At 40.1% G+C, this 26,235-nt stretch overlaps 1 protein-coding gene across 2 annotated transcripts in view; it reads left to right on the top strand.

The window, feature by feature from the left end:
* KLHL29 (kelch like family member 29) overlaps positions 1-26,235 on the top strand; it is a 405,860-nt gene that overhangs the window by 65,290 nt on the left and 314,335 nt on the right. For both annotated transcript variants that reach the window (XM_042803184.1, XM_033004989.2), the window contains exon 2: positions 4,658-4,764. The gene's annotated coding sequence lies outside the window, so the exon portion shown is untranslated. The remainder of the gene's footprint in view (positions 1-4,657; positions 4,765-26,235) is intronic.

Below are 26,235 nucleotides of genomic sequence, written 5' to 3' on the forward strand. Positions count from 1 at the left end.
TTGCCAGGCTTTTTCCAAGCATTTCAGAATCCTGTTGGCTTGCAAATGCTCTGGGATCTGCAGACCTCACAGTGTTTTGGCCTGCAAATTAGTAGTTGGCTGGTTGTCAGTTGGGGAAAAGTGAGATCTGTAAATTCTGTAATAAATAATAGATTAGGGTCAACATACACAATAGCATTCTGCAGGCATCATGGTGTAGAGCCTGTATGTTTCCCATAAAGTCAAGTGGGGCTGTGAAAATGGATGCATGCTTCAGTTCCAGCCCTGTGTTTTAGTTTTCCTATCCCAGCCTGTGACTCCTGGCTGCTGCTTCGCCCAGTTCCAGAGCCTGCGCAGCTTCTCGTGGGATCCATAATTACTCCCTTCTCAGACCACTTGTTCTGTTTCTGGCAATGTTAGAACAACAGGTCACACCAGTCATTACAGAGATTTTCCTTGTAGAACTGGAGTAGTTCCAATCTAAATATACTAAAGATAACTGGGACAGCATAACAGTAGTCCCTAACCTGCGCAGTACTGGGAGCTTTGGGTACGTGGGTCTGTATTTAACTCCTGTGTCCGTATGGCTTCCTGGTTGTGCTAAGCTTGACTGTTTGCAGAGTGACTGATTTTGATTTGCCAGATGCACTGTCTAAAAGCATCCTCCTTTTACTGCTTATGAAAAATCTACTTAGTCTGCCTAGTAAGTATTTATACCTTATATTGGAATCATCTTTTTCTCCCCCCGCACACCTCCTTCACCCTCCCCCCCCCCCCCCCCCCCCCCAAATTTGCTTTCCTTTGCCTTGTTTATTTCCAGAGTGAGTGTGCCTCTGAGTGTTTCATTCCCTTTTGTCAGCCCCTGCCCCAAGCTGTGTTACCTGACGTGGAGGAGGTTATGTTTGCAGTGCAGAGCAGCTTGTAAAGGGCATTTTTAAAGCACTCTGTGCATCACAGTTGATTTATAGCTTGTCTGCCCAGGCAGGCTTTCATAGAATATTTTTGTGTTAAACTTTTTTCTGATTAATTGACCTACAATAACTGTCTCCATGTCCTTGGCTTTATTCTTCTTCCTTTCCAAATAATTTTTTTCAACTACAAGTGAGATTTTGTGGGCAGGTGCAGCATGGTGCATTGCATCCTCACCGATGTCCATGTTGTGTGCCTCTGCTGCAGGCTGTTGGGTGATCTCTACTTTGGGGGCTGTTCTGGAACAGTCCCTCATTCCAGTACTGAGTTGCCAAATGTTGCTGCATGATACCTTATTTCAGATCAGGAGGGTGCTGTTTAAATCTGCATAAGCATCTCTCACCCTGTGCAGCTCTTGGTGGATGAGATGATCTGCTGTATTGCCCTGGGATGCTTCATCTGTAACAGAGGAGCTCTGAAACACTGTCTTGCTGAATAAGAAAACTGTGGGTTTGACTTGACATCACATGAAATCATTGCTCTCCCTCATCCTTTCTTGACTTTTGGAAGAAAAGGCTTTTTTCTAAATTGCTACTTCAAGCTGAAGCATGGTGAGCTTTCCGTTAGCTGCTTGTGCTGTCACTGTTATCTCATTGTTTGCTGGTGCAGGGTAACTCCACTTTGTCCAACTCAGATCTGCTGTAGTTCAGGGGAATCCAATTGATATAGCTACTTTCTCCAAAAGATCTGGACCTACTTCTCACAGACCCAGTCTTTTGAGCCAAAGATACTTCTGATTATTCTATCCCTTCATGAGGATAGCCACGTTGATGAGGTAGATAAGCCGACACCAACTTTCTTATACCATCTTTTGTCTGGCCTCCTGCTAGTTTTACCTTGAAAATGAACGGCCTACTTCACAAAGCTTGCTGCTACAGTGATGCAGCATCTAAAGCAGATGCTTGGTTTCCATCAGGTTGCTCCAAGTCATTTAATTTAGAAGCTTAAGTACAGTATAGAATGTATGACCTGTCTGTCTTGAGATTGTTAGGCTCCCAAAGGAGAGATAAGGCTGCTTGCTGTAGGCTTCTGTAAGGTAACTTCAGCTTCATAAGTATTGGTAGAGGGAATTGAGGCTTTACTTTTGCAGATGGAACTATGATGAGAGGTGGCAACTCTTGATTTTGGTGTTTAGAGTTTCTTACTGTGCTTCTGCCTCTTCCAATTTCAGTATTTTGTTCTAGTGGTTCAGAACTGCTTGGCAGATATTGCTCTCCTCACTCCTCCTCAATGACAACTGCAGTAAAGATTTGGTAAGATTGAAATATTTTCCTTTAAACAGCCAAGGCCTTCTAAAGTTGGGGAAGAACCCTCCCACCCAAATACCAGAAATAATGTAAATTACAGTATGTTAAACAGTAAAGACCATTAATCCAGTCTTTGTTCTGCCCCAAGTCTTGTCTCTTCTTTGGGACTGCATGTCCAGGAGCAAGCAAACAGATTTTGAACTTAAGCCCGTCTTTGTGTACCATTTTCATGGTGACGGATTATTGCTTTTCTTGCTCCTTTTTTCCTTCTGATCCTTCTTTCTTCAGATGTCCCGTATCCAGCTGTGAGGTCTGTTTTGCCTTTCCCTATGGCACTGCTGTCTGGAGTCTGCAATACACTTTGTAAATGTTCTTGTCTCTTGTTATTGAGGTGGGAAAGAAAAACGTTTCCTTCACGTAAAACCATCATTGTCTTCTCAGGCTTCTGCTCCATCAGAAATCCATTTAATTTTTTCTTGCTGTCAAAGGCTCTTCTGTACTGTGAAGTCCTGGAAAAAGAGTCCTGAGATGGCTTTGAAAAGTGGATGCTTTCCCTAAGGAGATCTTACAGAGCAGCTCTGGCCTAGTGTTGCCCTTGGAGATGATGGGGTAACTATGATATGATGAGTCACTATGCAAAGAAGAAATTACTCCCTTGAGTTTTTTCCTTCTTTTCCATAAACCGCTTCATCAAAACACCACTCCAAAAAACAAAAAGCAAAACAAAAATAAGATTCTGGTTTTATTTGAGCTTTTTCAGGTGGCCCATGCTAAATTCCTTAGTCATGTTGGGAAAGTCAGAAATATTCAGTTCAAATGTCTCAACAATGCATTTGAGAAGTGTTAAATAGATAGATAAGTAGACCAGCTATTTGAAAAACTTTAATTCCAAAATGAGCCTAATCCTGTAAGCAAAGCAGGCTGAGGAGGAGGATGAAGATCTGTATGACAGAGAGGACAAGAATAATGGGGGATAACTGTTTACTTTGAGATTACATTTGGGATGTCAGACAGCCCTAATCCCATTCATTTAAGCTTCTTTTTATAGTAGTCTGATTTTTATTTTTTTTTCTTCCTCTATGTGATGGTATGTCTTGCCTTGCAGCCAGCTCTAATTACAAATTGTTCATGGCAGCACAAGCCATTTGGTCAGCCAGTCAAGCCAAAGTTGCTATATGCTTCATTTACAGAAATATAGTTTTATGGTATAGTTTAGTATAGTATAGTTTTATTAAACTCTCTTAAAGTTATAGAGCATGACCCAATGGAGCTCATTGCTTGACTGATCCACCAAGTGACGTTGGATAAGTCATTTAGTTCTTCCATGTGCTTCTCTTTCCTGTTCCTTTACCATCCTTACCTTCACCACCCCTCTTTGGACTGTAAGCTCTTCAGCGTTGAGCCAGTTTTAGGTTTTCACAAGGGAAATTATTTGGTCAGGCTGTTTAAACATAGCAAAAGTAATAGAAATATTCTGTAATAACATGCTAGCAGGATAAGGAGATTTCTTCCAAGGAGGTGTTCTACATAGTAAACTTTCTACAACTTGCAGATAGGATTAGTGAAGTGTTACTCTACCACCCTGAAATTATTATAATTACACAAAACAAATTTTATATAAAATGGACAAAACTTAAGATGAGGTAATGGGAGGGAAGCCTTTACTGCATTGTTCAAGGGAACTGCACTGTAAACTTCGAATTAGTTTGTATCAACTCAATTACTTGTATGCAGCACTCTTGTCACTGTAAGAATCTTCTTTGTAGCAACTGAAACTCCAGTGCTAAAAATGTGAAATCAATAGTTACTATTATATCCACTTTAAAAAAATTGTATTGATTTGTAGATAATGACAGCAGTTCATTCTTGCAGGATTACATGCCACTTCCTGTCATAAAGATTACTTCAGTGTATATTACATCTGAGATGGAGAACATAGGTATAAAACTGCTTTGCTTTAATGAATAGTCATTTTACTCTGGGCATTAAAATGAAATGTATTTCTTTAAATTTATCTCTAGGGATTATTTTTATTTCACAGGCAAACCCTGTGTTACCAAAGACTCTGGAATGCTATTAAACTTTTAAACAATCTTAGATTGCCTTGTTTTTGCAAGTGCTTGAACTCGTCCTCTTTGATACTAACTAATTAAGCAAAATATCATGCTCTTTCTAGTCTCCTCTGCATCTTTGATTAGAGGGTTAACACCATGTTATATTGGGTATTAGATATTCTCTGCTAAACCCTAAGTGTCTACCAGCATCTAACTCTCTGTGCTTCGTAACAAATTTCTGTCACCTTCAGGGGATTAAATTCTTCATGCCGATCATGGTGGCATGTAACGTCTCCCATTGTGCAGCTATTTTTTTTCTTGTGCTGTGGCTCATTTGAAGCTTATTCTTACTAAGGATATGTGACTTCATCTTCATGTATTAAAATAACTCTTTTCAACTCTTTCTAGGTAATCTGGCTTCCCAGAAACCTCCTGCTAAATGCAAGGGTTTGCTGTCCTGTTTACTGACTGTTATACCTGAGGCTGATTTTGATACAGATTCTGGATATCATAGGGTAAGTACGTGGATATCGGTTCTTTTTGTGGTTTGTTTTTTCTTTCATGGTCTCTTATTTGTTTACACAAATGCAATTTACCCTGTGCTTTCCCTTTCAATGACTGCAGCAAGTCCCTATCGGAGCATGTGCAACTGAGCATCTGTGTTACAATAGAAAAATAATGTAGTAGGATGAATGCTAATGCTGTAAACCTGATCAGGAGTATGTGAATTTGGTGGTATGGCTCCAAGAGGGAGCTAAGTTTGTATGTGTGCAGACTCATAGGCCTATATCTTATAAAAATGTAAAAAAGCTATAAGGCACTTATTTTGGGTGTAGCAAACATTTTGAATTTTAAGCTGACAAATGTGCGTTTATTTTTATATTACAAATGAAACATTCTTCATAATGTACATAGTTATAAATATCTGTGAAGTTTGCAAGATCAATTTTAAATATTTGAAAAAGGGAGATTAAAGGTTACTTGGTTTCTTGGGGGCACGGGGAGGGGAAAGAACAAACTGATTGCCTCTTATCCAATTCTACTATGCGCATCAGAGTAGAAACTTAAATACTTGACTTCATTGTTGAATGACTCTTGTGGGATTTTTTTACCTCCCAGCTACTGGAGCAAAGTGTAATTTAGTGGACCTAGATTAGGTTTTTCTTTTTTTGCCTCTTCCTCAGTCCTGATCCTCTGCTTCCACCTTATCTTTCAACCTGTTATTTTTTTTGCTTCACCCCTTTCCTAGCTTGTTTTTGCAATTCTCTCGTGTTTTTTCTTCATGTAGCTAATCCTAGCTCTTGGTAATGTTTGATATCTTTCTTGTCATCTTGGCCTCCTTTGACCAGCTTTCTGGCTTCTCCCAACCAGAGATGTATTTTTGTGGGATCATTCAGGCTGGAAGGCATCTGTGGGTGCCATCTAGTCCAACCTTCTGCTCAGAGCAAGGTCACCTAGAACGGGTTGCACAGGGTCACATCCAGTTGGATTTTTAATATCTTCAGTGATGCAGACTCCAAAACTTTGTTGGGCCCTTGTTGCCATGTTTCACCACCTGCTATGAAGGATATTTTCCTCATCTATAATCTGAATTTCCATTGCAGCTTCCTTCTTCTTGTCATATCTCTGTACCCTTCCAAGAGTAAGTTCACTCTGTCTTCTCTGCACTTTCCCTTTGGGGAATTGGAAAACACAGTGAGGTCTCTAGGAGCTCAGCCTGTGTTCCAGCCACCAATATCCTCTATTGGACTTGCTACAGTATGTCAAAGCCACCTTGTTCTGGAGGGCTCAAATCCTGCATAAAGGGGAAGGATCACTTCTGTGGACCTGCTGGCGCTAATCTTGCTAACACAGCCCAGGATGGATCCATTTGGCCTTTGTTGCAAGGGCATATTGCTGGCTCAGGTTCTACTTGCTGTCTGCCAAGACCACCAAATCCTATTTTTTTTTTTTTCCTATTTTTAATCTGTTTACTCTTTCTCACACACTGTTGTGCAATCCTTACTTTCCAGCGTTTGGTGTTGCTTAACAGGATTCCTTATTGAACAGTTCACTATCCCCTGTGCATCTCGATAGTAACATTTCTGGCAGCCTCCTCCCATAAATGAGTTTGAACTATACTCTGGAAACAGTGAAAACCTATTTCCAAGTATTTCACTCATGGAAATGGGCATATTTCCCTGAGCAACTAGCTTACAGCTTTCAGTGTAGCTTTGATAATTTAAAAATCTTTTTCAATTCCTATCATTAGTATGTTCATGGCAAAGCGGGAAATTGTGTGTATGCTTGGGTGTGTACAAGTGTGTACGGGAGTGTGTTTAATCCTTTTTTTTTCTGTGCTGCCAATACAGTTATAAGTAGTATATACAATAATACATATATGAAACTGTTGCTGGAAATTGAGTCTGAATTATGAATAAGGCTTTTATTTTATATTCTTTCTTTATGTTTGTCCCTGCATGTGTGTAATGCCGCAAATTGCAGATACCAACAGCTGCAACTGTAGTTAAATCAAATGTTCTCCATTTTTTTTTTTAGTAGCCCTCATGATGAATAATGTATCTGGTTTTCCTATATTTCCTATATTTAGTAGTTATGTGTATTGGGAGATACACCAGAGAATGGACACTGAGGAATACAGTCTCAGCCTTAGCTTGACACGCTGAGCAGATGGTCCCTGGGGAAGGGAGACATGTTCCTGTGAGATTTGCTGACTGGTTCACTTGTAAGTGACCTTATGGAGAGGACCAAGGGGGCATCAGTAGTTCAGTGCTCAGAACATAATTAATAGTTTGCCCAAGGTGCCTGGAGGGGAGTGAAAGAAAGCACTGAGGGGGCAAGTGGAGCAGAGGGGGTTAAACATACGGAGTCAGGAAAAAAATAGTTGAGCAGAAAATAAGAGAAGTGGAAAGGAAAAGGTACAGAAGTGAGGATGAAGACTTTAACTTGCAACAAAATGTTTTGGTTTTAATTCAGAGAAATGTTGTCCAACTCATGAAGAAGTAGTTACAGCAGAGCAACTCATGCAGTGATGACTGACAGTTTAATTCACTTTCTGTGGTGGGGAATGTCTAGCAAATCCGGCTTGTGATAAGTTTCAGCATTGCCTAGTCACATCAACATGAAATGCCGAGTTTAGTCTTAGGCTGAATATCAAATTATTACAAAGTTATTCTGTTAGGTTATGGTATGTCCCTGGGTGTTTGTGCCACCATGGCTGTGATCTAGTTGTAACAAAAGAAGGAGGAAAAAAAAAAAAAAAAAATTTGGAAATGAGAAGCCAGTTGTATCCACGCTTCCTCCTGAAGACTTTTGTTATATGTGAGAAGTTGTTTGAAAGGGGCTTGAATTCCAGGATGGATGTCTCCTGCTGTGAATGGGCTGCATGTGGGAGTTGCACACTTGTCCGTCTTACCCGCTTTTCGATATTCCTAGCTCAGCTGTTCCCCTTAAAAGGCCTTTTAACTCACTTACTTTTTATATCCTTGGGATAAACTATTTATGCATGTTGACTGTAGCCCTGTATGTCCTGACAATCATGTGTGGTTGCAATTTTTGTATTCCAACTGAGGAAGTACTTAACCCCATTTTTTTTCTGGTTCAAACTGAGTTAGTTTTCACCATATGCAGCACCTCCTAAGAAAGTGCTGGGAGGGGGGGGAGGAATTTGAAATTAAGAAGTTGAGCTGTTTCTGTGCTGCAGTTATTTTAATAACCGTGGGTGTGTCTGCACAGCAGACTGATTGCTTTTTGGAGTATTTCTTATGAGGAAAGAGGGTCAGGAACTAACAGCGAGACCTCAGATGACCACGTGTGTTTAAGAGCTCAAACAGAATGATTGCGATTTGCTTTTCATTTTTGTAGTTTTTAGGTGGGTGAAAGCAAAGATTTGGGTTTGTTCCATTTTATCCTTTTCAGGAGAAGGAACAAGCCAAATGAAGTAGAAAAACTTGGTCACAGAAGTCTGGGGTCACAGTTTTTAAATGAATTTGTGATAAGCTTTGGGATTCAGCAGACAAACCAAGGAATAACCTCATTTGTTTTTAATATGATATTCATAGAATAATTCAGTTTGGGATAGACCTTTGGAGGTCATCTTGTCCAACCTCTTGCTCAAAGCAGGCCAACTGCAGAGGCAGAGCAGGTTGTTCAGGGCTGTGTCCATGTCCAGGCAAGTCCTTTAATACCCCCGAGGATGGGGGCTCTGCAGCCTCCCTGGGCAGCTGTTCTACTGGTTAAGCATCTGCTCTGAATTTTTTTTTCCTTATATCTTGCTAGGTTTTCCCCTGTTGCAGCTTGCGCCTGTTGCCTCTCTTACTCTGTGCCCCAGGAAGAGTTTAACTCGCCATGTCTATAAAGAGCTCAGATCAGTGTTTGTCAAGCACCTACACATCAGGCAGTATTTTTTTGTGTTTGAGTCCACTTAACAGCAGCTGGGTAGGTTTTGTTTTTTTAACAGGGCTCTGATTTTGCTGGACCGTTACGTCAGAGAGCAAGGATGGAGTGAGGCACATGCAATGTTCATACTAAAATCTCTGTAGGTGCCAATACAAAAATACCTGTGTTCCTTTCTGCCTGTGAATAATACACGTCCAGTAGGCCTGGATTTACTTACAGAGCTCAGAGTTGGACACAGTTCCTGTTCCTACCTCTGTTGCAGCCACCTTTGTAATAGTTGTGCCTCAGATTCTATGCCATTAAAATGGAGATTATATACTCTTACTCACGAGAGTGATGCAAGTTCTATGGTAACTGTTAAATGCTTTTAGTTCCTTGGGAGAAAACTGCTATAAAAAAGGCAAAAAAAGGTATGTTTATAGTATAAATGATATGCTTACAGTTATACAGGGTTATGCTAACTCCATACTTTCTGTAGGTTGCTTTTAAACCAAAGCATGCTTTTGTAATGCGTTGTGTTCCTGTACAAAATAGATGCTTTTATCCAAATTACTTGTTGGAATTGAAGGAGACGTACACAAGGGTTGCTAGGATGGCCTCATTTTTCACTTTTAAGATTTGGAAATAGAAACAAAGCTTAGAAACTTGAGATTCTTTTCAAAATTAAGTCCTTCCATAGAAGCAGTTAAGTATTCTTTTTGTCAGCTTTAATAATAATGAGTTTTTGGTGCCAGGATGAGCGATAATTGCAAATGGCAAAAAGTCATCAGAATGCTGCTACTCAGATTGCAGATTTTATTAATCGTAAAAGAAATTATTCACCTAGAAAGGATGTTTTATAACTGCTCATTTACATGAAGACTTGCTGCCTAATTTATTTTGTTTTAAAAAAAAAAAAACAAAACAAAACAAAAAACACAACAAACAAACAAACAAAAAAAAAAAACAAAACACCAAACCCCACAAACTTTGTCTTGTCCTTCAAAACCTTAATTGTTTTGTCCTTCCCATTCAGTTTGCTTATTCTGTCATTTGTGCTCCTGCTCATCAGTGGGACCAATCTTATTTTTGCCTCTTCTCTCTCACAAATGTGTCTGCTGTGCTTCTTGGATTTATTCCATCAGCTGAGTACTGTGCATCTCCCCTGCATGCATTTCCTCAACATTTAAAGAGGATGTTTATCTTTTATGAATGACTCCTAAGGTAGATGAGTTGTTTGGCCCTTTGCATGTTTCTAATCTCATGAGGTGTTGGGATTTGCAGATGTAAATTAAATTTTCATCTATTTTTCTCTCACTTTTTATGTTGTTTTCAACATGAGTCTTGATTAAGTAAAGAAATTTAGCACATCCTTCACTGTAGGAATACAATTAGTCAATGAGCCTGCCCTGTGAGTTTAAAATAGGGTACATACTAAATTACCTCTTTAATTAGGGTGTTGTATGGTGAACTGTTCAGGATATGGGTACAGCCTTCACATGTTCCTGCTAGAGAATTCATACAGAAAGCGTTGCTATAGTACAAACATTCAACTGCCTGCCCCTTATTCCTTATCTTGAAATATTAAGACAGCAGTGATTCTGCACCTAATCTTGCTGAGATCAGGTGCGTGTAAGTAATTGTACTGACAATATCTTGCATGCACCCAAGCCTTTTTGCAGGAGCATGCCTTTCTGGACCATGCTGAACACCAATCACTCTCAGTAATGCAGCTGGATCTATAGCTGCTGTTGCTAAAATGATGATGGGTTTTCATGTGGAGGGTGAGAAGCATGATCTCTGCTCCTGACTGCGTGCCACCGGGTCACCATTTCAGCCTGAAGAAGCACATGAGCTCCAAGGGGGGAATAAAGCTCCTACTCGTCATTGCAAAAGTAATTTCAGACATGTGGATAGAGAAGTACTTCACTGTAATGCCCATTGTGACAAAGCTCTCTTTGAACTTTACCAGCACCAAATTGAGATCCTTCAGCCGGCATTTTCATCACTTAGGCCTTTTCAGGGTTAGATTGCAGGTGACTCGGTGGCAAAACTGCTTCAAAAGTGCAGGATGCCTGTGCTCTGCCATGCTCTGGCCTGTGACTTTAAAAGAAGATTTCACAGTTGATATTGCAGACTTCTGAGTATTTTCTTAAACTAATATTTAAAGTATGCCCCACCAATTCTGGTCTCAAAGTTGGTTGTTGAAACTGTAACGTATTTCAACACAAAATTATGCAGGCTAAAGTGAAGATTGCTGTGGTAGTGGAGCAGATTCTTCTGTTTCATGTATATTTGAAAGCTGAGAAAGCTTCTGCTGAAGTCAGACGACACAGGCTTGTCAAATTGTTCATGAACGAAAAGATTGCTCTTGGATGGAATTAATTTGCAGTATCTCATTTACCATCATAGGTTTGTCATGAATTTCTCCTACTCGGCAGCCTGAAATGCCAAGTGAAAAAGTGTTTCAGTAAGAGATAATATAATATATTAAGAAAATGTTATTGATCACAGTATGCTTTTACAGGAAGACGACTTTTTCTGACTGGAACACAAGGGCCTTTGCCTTTCTATAGTAGGAAAATATAATGTAATATGCAAACAGGATTATTTTTAAGGTCACAGCAACTTTGTTTTTACATTCCGCTTCCTCTGGAATTTAGCTTTTCCACAGCTAACACTGTCAGCTAGGCTACAGTAAGAACAATTTCAGTTTTAAAGATGAAAAATAAAAGGTTATAGCAAAGTTTTTGTTTTATGAAGAAGGAAATGAATGCTGTATTTCACATCACCAGAGGTCAAAACTTGTAATTTGATAGCCATTACTGTAAGCATTTTGTTATGATGATGGACTGCATTGTTGGTGGTTCTTTGTCAGAATAAATTTACACACATTTTCTCATCATACATGTATTTTATGTGTATGTCATAGACAGAAAATGTTGCATACTTTGTTTTAGATTGGCTTCTACTCACAAGGACTATGAGGCACTTTGTTTTCTCACCTGATGTGGGAAGATTAGCCAAGTTGAAGAGTCAGTGTTCCTCATACACACCTTATGTGGGTATATAGACATCATTACTCTGCAAAGCATGAGGATGTAAATTTGTGATGGGATGCCAAGTACAGGCAACTTAGAACAAGGACACTTTTAAGCATGTTTGATTTAAAGAGGGCTCCCGCTGCATAACCAGTAGCTCAAAGCCATTTAGGTCCTGCTTGCAGTGAGATTGCTTTCTGCTAAAGGGCTCAAAATTTCCCCTCAAGAGTGAGCGTGTCATTAAGATAATGCCTCTTAAAGGTATTTCAAGCTTTTTCTAATAAAACTCATCCAAAACACATTCTGCAAAACTTAACTCTTTACCAAATCTTATCTCTGTGTGATTCAGGTTATAGTATTATGAGCCATCTCAAATTAGACTGAAAACACAAACTCATTTGGTATAAATCAGTGAGGATTGCACTGCAAATCTAAGAATCATAGAATTACAGAATGGTTTGGGTTGGAATGGAACTGGAAGATCATCTAGTTCCAACCCCCCTGCCATGGGCAGGGACACCTTCCACCAGCCCAGGTTGCTCCAAGCCCCGTCCAACCTGGCTTTGAACCCTTCCAGGGAAGGGGAAGCCACAGCTTCTCTGGGCAACTTGTGCAAGTGTCTCTGTCACCTCCAGAGTGAAGATTTTCTTCCTTACATCTAATTTAAATCTACCCTCTTTCAGTTTAAAACCAGTACCCCTCGTCCTATTACTACACTCGCTGATAAAGTGTCCTTCCCCATCTTTCCTGTAGCCCCCTTTAAGTACTGGAAGGCTGCTATAAGGTCTCCATGGAGCCTTCTCTTCTCCAGGATGAACACCCCCAGCTCTCTCAGCCTGTCCTTACAGGGGAGGTGCTCCAGCCCTTTGATCATCTTCGTGGCCTCCTCTGGATCTGCACCAACAGGTCCATGTCTGTCTTATGTTGGGAGCCCCGGAGCTGGACCCAGCACTGCAGCGGAGGTCTCATGAGAGCAGAGCAGAGAGGGAGAATCCCCTCCCTCGACCTGCTGGCCACACTTCTCTTGATGCAGCCCAGGACATGTGTGGCACATGACATGAGCGCACGTTGCTGACTCACAGTCAGTTTTCCATCTACTAATACCCCCAAGCCCTTCTCCTCAGGGTTGTTCTCAATCCACTCATCACCCAGCCTGTGTTTGTGCTTGGGATTGCCTCGACCCATGTGCAGGACCTTGCACTTGGCCTTGTTGAACTTCATGAGGTTTGCATGGGCACACAGGCAGGCTCAAGCCTGTCGAGGTCCCTCTAGAGGACATCCGTTCCCTCCATTGTGTTGACTGCACCACACAGCTCGGTGTCATCAGCAAACTTGCTGAGGGTGCACTCAATCCCACTGTTTTGTTGCCAAGCAATACGTTAAATAGCGCTGGTCCCAACACCGACCCCTGAGGAATGCCACTCATCACCGCTCTCCACTTGGACATTGAGCTGTTGACCACAACTCTTTGAGTGTGACCATTCAGCCAATGTGGTCCATATGTTAAATCCATGTCTTTCCAATTTGAAGACAATGATGTTACTTGGGTCAGTGTCAAAAGTTTTGCACATGTCCAGGTAGAATATTGTATTTTCTGTGGTTTTTTTCCTTTTGTCCGGCTCTACTTCCAACACATCCCTCCAGTGGTTTTCTCTGTTTTTGTTGCAGTAAATCTCCACTTCAGTGAATCTGAAGGTATAAACCTGACTACAAATATTTGTCTCTGGTATGGCAGCAGGGTACAAGCCTGCTCGAGGTTTCCACATGGCAAAATGATTTCTTCATGTCAACCAAACATTTCCTACCCAGGCAGACCACTGTTGCTAAAATTGTTGTTAAATCCTGAAATGTAATTATATTTCTTTACTGGTTTTACTAATTCAGTTTGGACAAGGATAAGTTGTTGGTATAAATCAGGGGAAACAGATCTTAGTTGTGTGAAAGGCCTATTTCCTTGGTCCCCTTTTGCAGCCTCTGCTTCTAACATATTGGTAGGCATGTGCTGGAGAGAGATCACTTGTGTTATTAAAGCAAGCAGTTAACATTAAGAATGGAGTAAAACCAAAAGCCAAATGCCAAACCAAGTCCCTAGATTTCCCCTCCAACTCTTTACCTGTGAGAATTTGATACGGTTTATTTAGCACAATAAATGGGACTTGAAGTGCAAGTATTGCAGAGTTTACAGAGGAATATTGTTAGACTTCCTGCAAGAGTAAATCTGTTGTTTGTACTACTTAGGATGTTTAAAAATATACTAAAAAACCTCTCTATTTTTCTCTATTGCTTAAAGAGGAGGAGAGTTACTACCATTGCTTCACTTCCCAGTCCTCATGGGTCCTTAGTTTAAGGCAGCTTGGCTTGTAGGATCAACTCAGCTAGTGTGGATGTCTACTCCGGGGGACTTCTGCTCCTAAAGATGCTTTATGTTGCTTCATGTTTTCTTACCGCTTGGCAGAAAAAAACGATGCTTAGTCTTTGTAATTCTCTTCATCTTCCCAGGACGTGCCAGAGCTCGCCTTGCTCACAAGGCATCTCTTGTGCGGATGTGAGTCTCCAAAATGCAGTGGCAGCTCAGGGCGGCTGGTAATGTCTCCCCGTCAGCTGCGTTCAGTAAGAATAGGTAGAGTTCCAACACATGTTGTTTCAAAACAACTCGTCACAGCTGTTCAGCATTTCCTCGCAACCTTTTGTGAGTAGCTCTCCAGAATGCTGTTTAAAATACCAGCGGAATCAGCTAAATCTGGCCAGCCCTGTGGATGAACTTTAGTACTTGGTTTGATGTGCATGAAAAGATGAATTATTTAAACATAAATCAATTTAGTTTTCATGTTCCCTACCCTCATGAACTGAAAGATGAGGGGAAGGAGAAAGGAAAAAAGAAATGCTATGGGACAACAGTTTGTGCTGCTTAAATCAAAGCTAAGTTTTATTTGGTTTTGAAATGGTTCTTGGTGGGCACTGTAAGCATAGGGGAGGTATCTTTCGCTTTTCATTTTGTGCTGAGTGTGAAAATTCAATGGTAAGCAGAGAAGATGACAATCTAGAAAATCCCTTTGTATGTTTGTATAAGAGTTTGGTATAATGACACAAAAGATATCTCTTAATCTGTGTGTCTAATTGTAATGCAGTAAAGAATAGCATCTCTGCTTAAAAGTATGTGAACGAATACATTTATGCTGTATGTTTATGGGGACACAAAGAGGCAGTTCTTGAAGAGCCCAAAAGGCTTTCTAATTTTTTTTTTCCTACTTCGAGAGTTTTTTTAAAAAGCCTTTTGCACAGATGAGATAAATGGAAAGATGTAGAATATCACATTTTAGGCAGCGGTGGGCTTGTAGTAGGAAGATCACAGCCAGATTTGAATCTTCCCTTGCTCAGTCATAATCCTGCTTGTGAGCTGCTTTACATCCCCGTGAAAGGCAACTCTGCACAGCCTGGATTTGAATAACAGAGTTGCCATTAATGTCCAACATAAAAAAGATGATTGGTTATACGCTTGATTTATGGGAAGCCAGAAGTGGTGAAGTATACGGTACACGAGGGGATATTTATGCTGCTAATGCTTAAAACACAGCCGAATGTTCTGTGCGCTCTAGATGCTTTCAAATGGCAAAAACAAAGGTGCGTATAGCAGTAAATCCAGTTATTCTGATAGTTGAATGGCCCTAGATCAGGGTCTGACTGTGCACTCTCTTCAACATGCAGAGCAAGTCTGGTAAGCCCCTGTTTAGTTACTGCCTGTTACAGGATTATCAGCTTTGAATCAAAGAAAATAATTTCAAATATGTTAGGATTTAGGGTATATTGTTTCATCTTCATCAGTTTCTAATGCAAGAATTGTTTTTTCCAATTTATGTGCAAATAGGCTTCCAAAATCTGTTGCTGTGAGCTGAGATTTTGTCAGATTTTTTTTCTTCACCAAATTACTCGTTCTGCTAATAACTGTCAAATTGCACCTCAACTCAGCATTTTCTTGATTTATCTTGCCTGCAGTAGCTAACAGTAGCTCTCTAAGGTGTATCACTTGGCTGCTTTGCAAACAGGGTGCTCTTAAGGTACTCAGCTGTGCATTTAGGTTTTTCAAAATGTTACAGCAATTATATTTGATTTTTAGAAGAAGAATTCATTGTCGAGTCAAACTGGATGAATTTTTCAAAAATGTAGAGGGCTTTTTCTCAGATGTTCAGAAGCTGAACAGACATACTGCATTCATCATTCTGCGATGTCTAAAACATATATTAGTTCTATGTTTTTAGTGTCTTTTTTTTTTTTTTTTTCCAAACAAAATATTAGTCTGATCTTTCTGCTGAATAATAGCTGCTTCTGCCACATTTGCACAAATCCACTCCTTCCCACGTTTCTCCAGCAAAATACTTTACAGGGAGGGAGGTATTGGAGAGCCCTTGGTTTGGGGCTGTTTAGTAGCTCCCATCATCTAATGATATTAGTGATGGTTTCTTCTGTCCTTTTCCTTTCTGAGCCAGAAAGGTGTTATTAATTAGAGAGCGTTTGCTGAGATTCAGGTGAATTTTGCCCAATACAGAAAGTTTATTTTTATTCCTTAAAATACCATTTCTAAACTATTTTCTATATTTGAAGCAATTTATTTCTCATAATTCACTGTTTGCAGAAAACAACTACAAGAAAAAAAACCCTAGTTGGCTACTAAGCCTCTCCAAGCAAAACATGCTAGCCCATCTTAACTCACTAAAGAACTTACCATTCTGAAAGAAGGTGTTTAATATTAAGAAAATGTAGATGAATACCTGTCTCAGTGTGCTGTGTAGACTTGAACCAACAAGATCGATGCATCCAAATTATAGAAGCTTTATCTAGTGTGAATGAAATGCTACTTACATTTCCAGGTAAAAGAAATCAACAACTATTAATTTGGCAGAATTATTTATTTCTTACTGATGATATTTTCAGTGTATCTAATCAGAGCACTCATGAATAGAAATGAAACAATTTAAATAGAGGCAGTGTACATTGTATGATCTTGTTTTCTCAAACTGTTCCATAATGCAGTGAATAAATTTATCTGTTCTACTGAAAAGACTTCTGCAGAAATCATACACAGTGCTTTCACCTCTATTATTTAATATGACTGTTTTATAACTCTCGGAAGATGGTTATTTCTGCTTCTGCTACAGGCATCTGGAAAAAGTGTTCATTTTGGGGGAACAGAAGGGAAAAGTAGTCTTACAGAATACGAAAATCCAGACAGATGAACCAGGAACAGTTGACTGAAAGTCGTGCTAGAAAATGATGAAATGGTCTTATTCCACACCATTCCCCAACCCCTTGAATTGTCAAGGTTGTGATTTACAGAAGAGAAATTAATGAGTTAAAAGAGGTTAGTCTGAATCAACATTTGAGCTTCTTGGGGGCCCAGGAGGGAAATGCAGCTGAGCAGGGTGAATGCTCATGAAATCACATGGTAGCCTGAATTTTACTCTGAATCATTGGATAAATTTGGGACACTTGTTGAGAGAGACAAGTCTTGGTTGGCTCACCGCTAAACAACTGTTGACTGTCCATCAGGCTTGGGGGAAAACTGATGAGATTTGCAGAGATTTGCATTCCCCCTGAGATGTTCTGCTACAGACTCTCTGGTTTGGGATAGTGGTGGCCGAGGGTGACAGTGATGGACTTTGCAGTTGTTGCCAATGGAGAGTGCTCTGTCATAAGTGAACTAGGCAATCTGACCACATGTTGCTGTGGTCTGCACTACTTAAAATGCCTTTTTGGTAAAATTTTCCATCCAAAATTAAAATTTTGTTTTTAAAAGACAGGATTTATTTTAAGATTTTTGAAGCTTTTTTTTTTTTTTTTAATCTCCTGTGGAGGATTCTTTTACACCCCCTAGATTGAGTATTTTATATGGGGAGCTTTACTTGTCCTTGATAATGAAGTGCATGAGTAGGTCATACAGGTAAATCTAAACCAGCTGGAAATTAACCAGAAAATTAAGGCATTGTCTTGTTCTTCCTACCGAAAGGATGCAGGTAGTAGATGCCATCATGTTTTCTGTTACAGCGCCTTTAAAAGCTGTGACTCCACTGTGTTCAGGCAGGTTTTTGGTGAGCAAAATCTCCTAACTCAAACCCGCTATTCTAACAGGCTTTAGGTTGCAGTAGTTAATTCATAGCTACCAGAGTACACAAGCTTGCTTCTCCTCACTAAAGCCCTCCTAGGTCCCTTCAGTGTAAACCATGGCATACATTTCACGTTTCCACTCTTCTTTAACTCTCTGAAATTCTCCTAATCCTTGGAAATGGATTGTGGATAGTGCAAGTGAAACTGGGTGCTGTGTTATGGTTTATGGTTTTTATTTTTGGTTTTTGTTTTTTGGGGTTTTTTTTTTTGAGGAATTTTAATCCCAGAACAAATTCCAGCACTTACATGCTCTTAAAACCTTACTGGCAACCATCACCTCTTAATCTTTTTACATTTCTTGTGATTAGCAGTGCTTTCTAATCCTAACACCAGACTGAACAGCAACTGTTAACTGCACTTCTTGTTTTACAGCTAAATCTAATCCTTCTAGCAGTCTGAGGCCAGCATTATATTTATCACTCTGAAATTACTAACTGTAAGATGTTGTGACAGTTCTTGAGTTGTGGTTTGTTTTTTTGCTTTTTTTTTTTTTTTTACTTTCTCTTTCTTTGTCGTGGATTGATAAATGCAGCAATTAGTATAAGGTTATTTTTTATATATGATGATTTCCAGAAAAAGATGAAAATAGGTGCTTTTTCCCCCTCTCTCTTTCTGTTTCTTTTTTTTTTTCCTTCTTTTCCTTGTCCGGGAGAAGCAATTTTCTTTCTACCTGAGTTTATGATTAGTAGTGAGATGTGTAGGTGGAATATGTTTCAGTAGCGTTTTTTCCCCCTCTTCGTTTCCCTCCCCCCACACCTATTAATATATCTGTTAGTAAGCTAATGCTATTAGGTTATGCAGACTGTTCAGTGTACAAGGAAAGATAAGACAGCCATCAAATCCTCGCAGTGCCCTAAAACATCTTTCCGTTCTGCTGAAGGTTCTGTGTATGTTTGTCCATGAGGCAGCAACAGATTTTATATCCAGTCACTTAACAAAGAAAGGGTAAAGAAATTGCCTTTATATATTGACTGGTGTGTTGTGTTCCCCCCCCCCCCCCCCCCCCCCCGCCCCCTCCACCTGGAAAGTTGTGTGGGTGTTTACAATCTCTACAGGAATTGCTCTGAATTTGCTTTAGGAAAGGGGGAAAGGAAATGCTGGAGAACTGCAAACTTACTTTTCTTTGTTGCTGCTTAATTTATATTTTTTTATTTTTTTCCCCAAGGGGGGGGCAGGGAAGGCTTCAGGCAGGAGCATACAATCTCCCAAATTACCCTATTTGCTTAAATCCTAAAACCATTTTTAAGGTGGATGAAAAGAATGGCAAAGAGAAGTGAGGCGCAGAATAAGAAATAACACTTTTCCGTAATCACAGTAGGTAATAGCTAACTGTGTCTTCTGCTGCAGGGGTCTTTCCATGGTCTATTTTTCTCAGCTGTGATTTTCTTTCCCCAACCAAAGAAAAGACAAGCTATATTTCTTACTGGCAGTGCAAGTTTGAGAAAGTCTTTCAGATTTTAAAGCAAGGTAGGAAGTTTTTATATATGTGTGTATATATAAATGTGTATTTATGTGTTTATGTATTTATAAAGAGCAATGGTCTTTACTTTGTGACAACCTCATGTCTGCAGATTTCAGTGTCTGAAAGCTCATCTGTTTTCTCTGTCAAGGAACTAATAAGATGGTACTTCTCCCTGAGCTCTTTGCCTTTCTTATATCCTTAGACCATGTCATCTCTGGCAAAAGATGCTACTTTTGTATTTAAAGCAGGAACAAAAAAAGCAAAGCGATATGTAGTTCAAAACAATAAAAATGTAACTGTGTCCTTGCCCTTCTAACCTTATATGTATAGTTACTTAAACCACTTTAATCCAATACTAGCAAGATTGTCTGATGGTTGGAAGAGGAAACAGGGCTTTCATCTCTGCTCAGACAGAGCTGCTCCACATCTCTGCTCAGGGGAGAACACGTCAGTGCCTGGGCATTTGGCCTGTCTTCATTTTAAGTTGAACAGACAGGAATTTGCAGGGAGCTGCACCCTGCACATGCACATGTGTGGACACCCACACTACCCCTGCCTACTCTGGCTGTTTTGGGTTTCCTAAGCTGGTTTTAGGGTTCCTCATGCCTCTTCAAATAGTTTCCTCTCCCTGTATTGCTTCCTCCATTTTTTTGTTTTGTTTTGTATTTTTTCTCCCCCATGTGCTAGAGTTCAGCCAAGATCGCTTTGAGTTTGTACAAACTTTTAAAATGTTTTAACAGTGATTAATTTAGTCTTGACTTTCCAAAGTGATAAGGGGCCATAATATATGATGAAATAGGGCTGCCACCCTTTTTAGTTATTTCTCTGCTTCATGTCTGTGAGGTCATTCTTCCAGATAACTTTAAAACTTTGAGGGGCGGTGTAAAAATCATATAAAGTGCACAAGTCAAAATTAGGCTTTGTAGTCAGATGTCTGTGGGGGGAGGCTTGGGCACTGGCCGGGCTCTCCTTGGCATCCCAGTGGGAGACACTGATCCTGCTGCTCTTCTGAGCTGCAAACCCTCACAGCTGTGGAAGGAGGGGATGGAGTGAGAGCTGATCAGGGAACTGGCAATATTCATCCTGGGTCTAAAGTTACATCTCGGGATGCCTTGCTGCAAGTGCAGGGCTCATGGTGCAGAAAGGAGAGGTTGAGGGAGGGGAAAGCCCTACATTTTAGGGTCTTAATGCCTTTACTGCCATCTTCAGTGGGAAACTGCCTTAATGAGGATGTATTGTGGATTAGGAGACTATGATGATTAAAAATTGGGGTGAACAATACAAGAGAAGTGTGGGATAAATACACAGTGTAGGAAAAAAAAAAAAAGTTGATACCCTGCATAAAACGTAAAGAAGTTTGGGGTGACATTTTTGGACTTGCGCAGTGTCGCTGACAGCTGTGAAGACTTTTGAGCTTGAGTGCTGAAGTTCTTTTACACTGTTTACTTCCATTCCTCCAGCTGAATTTCCTAAAGAGAGAGATCTCCTGAGCCCTACCTGTGTAACTGTTCCCTCTTCATTCAGTGCTCCCGTTTCCTGCACAGCATCATACCTACATACAGTATAGAAAAATCACTCTAGATTGTAAAGACAAAAAGGAAAACATATTTATCGGGCATTTCTCTGTTTCATCAAAGAGAGAATATCTGTTCTTTGGAAGTCTTCTCACCAAAAGCCATGCCGAGAGTTGACTAATGGAAGAAGTTGGATCTTCCACCATCTCTTGCTTTTAGTTCCAGTTTTGAGCTCCAACTACAGAACACACATGGTGGGAGGCAGACAATCCCATTACCCTGCTCCTCCTTCAGTATATCTGGTGAAAGCTTTTTTCCCCGATATATATTGTAAAAATCAATATTCTAGTGGATGGGAAGGAAGGAGCAGTATGCAGGTTGATACCTAGGGATCTGCAAACTGTTAGGTGTGAGATTGCTTTCTCTTTGCAATGGTTGCAATCTTGGTCTTACATACTGCCTACAAATTTTGGGTTTATATACATAAGACGTGCTTTTGCGTTTTATGGCAAGTTTCAAAGGGACAGAATTGATCAAGGCTGCTATCATGAATAGTAGATGTTCAGTCCCATAAAAATTGCTTGTATAAGTAAATAGTGTTCCAGAAAGTGACAGTCCTAATCCCTTACATAGAATTTTATTCATTCTTTTACCTCTGTAATTTCTTCAGTAGTTTTTGAAGCTTGAAAACTGATAACCTTCAGGCTACTCTGTACCTTAGAAACCTTTTCACCTCCCTTAAAGTAGCAGGAGTGACCAGTGAAGCTGAAAAGGAAGATGATAGTGATTAAAAATGTAATACAAATCTATGGAAAACAGGGGAAGAATCTCAAGTACAGAAGACACTAAGATTCAAGAATAAGAAATTTTAACACTGATATGGCCCTGAATCCCAGCAGAGCAGCAATAATTATAGCAATATTTATCTGAAAAATCCCTTTCCATACCACTCTCACTCGCTGATGCCAGCTCAGGTGTTTGACTGAAGGACTGGGGTTGCTCTGACAGTCGGTGCTGTGGGTCAGGTGGTGAATCGATATGCAAAGCATGTTTTTAACTGCTTGAAACCCAGGAACGCGCTGTACCTGACCACAGTCTATTTCAAGGTCTGTCAACTTTGAGGATTCAGTGAGCTGGCAGTGTCTCTTTTCGAACATGACCATGAAAATAATTGTGAATGATTAATTTTAATTACTGCTGGCTGAGGGCAGATCATTGGCTGTGTGGATGGGGTTTTATTAAGCCCTGTCGAAGAGTTGTCTGAAATGGGAAACTCTCGAAATTCTTGTGGTATGAAAGGTGTGCTCAGGGAAGAGCACATCTGCAGGAGGCTCTTCTCCTGTCTCCCGTAATCACTTAATGGTGGTGTAGCAGTTACAGCAGCTGCCCGTGGGGTGTGTGTGTGCATTAGTGCAGAAAGCGCTCGGATCTGGGAGGGGGGAATGGCTGGAGGTGAAGATGACCGATAGCTACTCCTGTTGCTTTACAGTCTCTCTTCCACTTGTGTTCTTCTAAACTGGAAATGAGCAGAGAGGGCGAGTACACTGATCTGAAAGGACTGTATTTCTATTTTAGCTTTAAAATGCATTCCTTCTACCTTATTTGGCCACAGCCGTGCAGTAGTATTTTAATCTCTGTCAGGGTTTAGTGTAGTTGTTCTCCAAAACAATCATGTTAGACTTGCTTAGTGTACCTCCTGTAAAATCTAGTCTGGGGATAGTGGATTATTTTTTCTGTTCCAGAGATGTAACTGAGGCAGAGTGATCAGAGGCTGCCTTACTGAATTTGGCTACCTAACGTCCTGTTATTTGCGTGGTGTCTCAAAGGCTGTTGGAGATGGAATAGGTTTGAGCCTCAACTCACCTGTAACAGCTAGTTTCCTAGTTATCAAAACATCTTTCCTTTCAGAAATTAAACCAAAATGTCTTCGCTTCAGGAATTTCTGTTTATTTCTAATGTTGGAGTATGCATTTAGATACATAGATACCCAAGAGACAAAAGGAGGTCTCTCAGGTAAGCTGTTGGCCTCAGACTCTGAAATCCACAGGTAAAATCATGTTCGTGACTTTACTCCTAGCTTTTCCCCTGGCTTGCTTTTAACTTGGTTAAATCATTTGACCTTTATTCCTATGTTTTTGCTTTTCTATTAAAAATATTCATCTGCTGGGCAGAGACTGAATATGTTTGTTTATTCCTTTTCTTTTTATATTCTTGCACAATACTAACAGAAAAACTTTCAGTTGGGAATGTGTAGATCAGACTTGAAATTGCATACAGAAATATCTTCAAGTCATTTAAAAAAAAAAAAAAAAAAAAAAAGCATCCCTAATTTAGAAATGCCTGCTCATGGAAATATTTATTCTTGGCCAATGAAATTCAGTTTAACATTACCAGACTTCAAACTGTAAGAGTGTGCAGATCAGCAGGACCGATTTATGTCCCTACAGAGCTTGAAGGAATATTCCTAATCCAAGAGTGATTTTCAGAAAGGTTTCCATAGAAGGCTTGCTGCTTCTGATTTGAGTGGAGCTCTGGTAGACAGCTGAACTTCAAGCCCTGAACTGTTTATATATTCCTTAAAATTGTATAATTTTATTCTACTTAGATGTTTATATGGTCCTTATGAACTTGATATGACATTGGCCTTATGATGGAGGCAAGTAGTACGTTTTTCTGGGAAATTGTATGACGACATAGGGAGTGGAGTCCACACCACCTGAGCCTCAGACCAGTGTTTGGACCATAAATAATGCCGCCTTCATTGCCCAGAGGGACGACTAAGTTGTCCTTGTAGCATACTGTGGTGGTAAATTTTCCTGCTTAAACTGATCATGGTTGTTTTCACAGCACCTAATTGATTGCCAAAAGTTGGCAGACTGGACAACACCTGAGTCTCATACCAGCCTGTGGAAATGGTTGGAAGGTGTTAGCTTTTTTGATGATTAGCAAAGTGTAAAGAGGCTTGTTTTATCTTCTTTAGCTGCGTTTTCAGTTAAGAGATAAGATACAATGATCATGGCATTCTGCCGTTGTATTGTCTAGACTGTTTCCTTTTGCCAGGATAATAATCATCTGGACCCTCCTTTAATTAAATTAACTCAAACAATGAACCGTATGAAAACTGCATTGGGACTTTAATGCAACTGATGTGTTCGTCTGGCTAGACTCATATAGTATTGTGTTTGGTTTGGAGAATGATGAGGGGGGAAAGAGTTGGGCTTGCAGAGGGGGAGGCATTTCTTCATAGTTCAGTTTTCTTGGACCGAAGTCTTTAAATTGGCAATTAGACCAGGAGAAGCTTTTTTAATAGGTTACCTTTGTTTTTACTTTTTCTCAGAGTAAACAGAACTTGGAATAAAATGCATTCATCTGAAGATTTTCCCAGTATTTCTATATATTAAATGATTAAATGAAGTTGGTTACTACTACCATAATTGCTCAGATCATAACTGGTCAGTGGGAAATGTGCTGTTAATTACTGACTTCTTTTTGCTCATCTTCCATTTTTGTTAGCTCAAGTATGTTTTTGTTGCTTTTGATTTTTTTTTCATAGATCAGTACAGTTGTTGTCTTTTCCTTCCACCAGTACCTATCCGTCCTCCCATTTTGCACAGCACCCTTTACTGATTTCATGCTTTTTTGACCTCCCATCCTTTTTCCTTTCTGTACAGTTAAAACAAAGATCAAAATACATGCTTGCAGAATATTAGATAAATTAGGGGATAAATTGCAGAGGAGGCTAAAGTCATGCATACTGTCAAAGTATCTAGTTCTTTTTTGCCTTTCTTCAGACTTTCCTGGTGTAACGTGACTTGTTTGCATAACCATAGGTCATTCAACCTGTCTAATTCTTTTCTAGCCTTCTGTATGGATTAAAAGTTAAGTAAAGGGCCTTTTCTAAAACTTACGTGTAAAAGGTATATTGTGATGTTATCAGCTACAGTTGTACAAGGGGACTATTTGTTCCTGCATAGTTTGAGCGATGTTTTAGGTATCAGGAACCTCTTCTGAGTCACCAAGAAGTTTGCAGACAAAATTTTCCAGTAATCTGCTTGCCTGTTTGTCAGGAGATAAAGAAGATGTGGAAGGATTTTCCCTCATGAGTGGACTATGTTGAAGCCCAAGCTGCTGATTTATTTTTGTCCATGTGCATTTTGTTATGTAAAACATAGACCATAAAGGCAATGTAATTTATCCTAGCTGAAGGATTTTGCAAAAGAGCAGATTCCATTTTCTCTATAGCTCTGAGTTGATAACGACATCAGTTACTCACGCTTCAGCCAGATATCAAAAAACAGCAATGTAATTTCATCACAGAAACTAGCAGAAGTCAGAGGATGACTCTTAATCATTCTTGCATGTCCCAAGCAAGGATATAAATGTTTTAAAGAAGATATGTCAGCAAAGTAAGGTGGTTTCCATCCAAAAATACTTCTGTACATACCTCCCAGGTGACAACTTGTTTCCCGTCATCATGACAGTGCCTCTTGAAGCTACATAATGGTCTCCAGGAGGTCATTCACGGAAAGGAGAAAGTACAAGGGAGCTAGGGCATCCAGCTATAGAGGGGTCTAGCTTAGCTGGAAACAACGCACCTTTATTTTAGTGCTAGCTGCCCGGCAGTGCCAGGGGTGTGCAGTGGAGATGGTGTTGCATGAATATGGAGAGGACAGCTTGAGTCTAAAATATGCTAATTGGGGTTGGTGGCAAGGACTTTTTCAGTCTACAGTGCCATTGCTTTCCTTCCAAGCGAAGTTGAGGAGTTTGTTTGAGTCATACCCGTCGTGTGTAGGGGTCACTCACACACTGAGTTCCCAGTGCTGAATAGCAAGAAGAGCAGCATCACCGTGTGCGATGGCCAGGCTGGACCTTGACCTCATGAGTCAGCTGGTCAGTCCTGCAGGACCCAGGACCAGGACACCTTCCCAGATCTGCCAGCCACCCCCTTGGTCTTCCTGAGCTGACTCCAAAGTGGCACTGGGATTAACAAGTAGTCATGTGCTTCTTGCAGGAAAGGTCGAGTGACTCTCAGAAGATGATTACGATTTTTTTTTATTTTCTAAAGGCTGTTTTGATTAAATGGCATGCCCAGCCTCATGCAGTGCAGCTATGTTGTTGCTTTTGTTCACAGAATAATTGGTGGGGATTTGTGTCTGCACGCACATACAACAGTGTCATCTGCTGCTTTCTGTAATGACGACAGTAACTGTAGTGAGAAGAAGCTGGGGAAAAAACCCAAACAGCAAACACCTAAAACTCAAAAAAGATATAGAGAATCCATATTATATTTTTAACTTTTTTTTAAGGGGCTGATTTCTGATTGTTTTTGTTGGCTTTCACAACTCTGAATTACTCCTCACTTTCCTGTTATTAGGGGATTTTGCAAACAGCTAGGTTTGTATTAACACGCCAGGTTCATATAAATAGGGAAAA

Source organism: Tyto alba, unplaced genomic scaffold (assembly GCF_018691265.1).
Source record: "Tyto alba isolate M040663 unplaced genomic scaffold, T.alba_DEE_v4.0 Super-Scaffold_40, whole genome shotgun sequence".
NCBI classification, from domain to species: domain Eukaryota; kingdom Metazoa; phylum Chordata; class Aves; order Strigiformes; family Tytonidae; genus Tyto; species Tyto alba.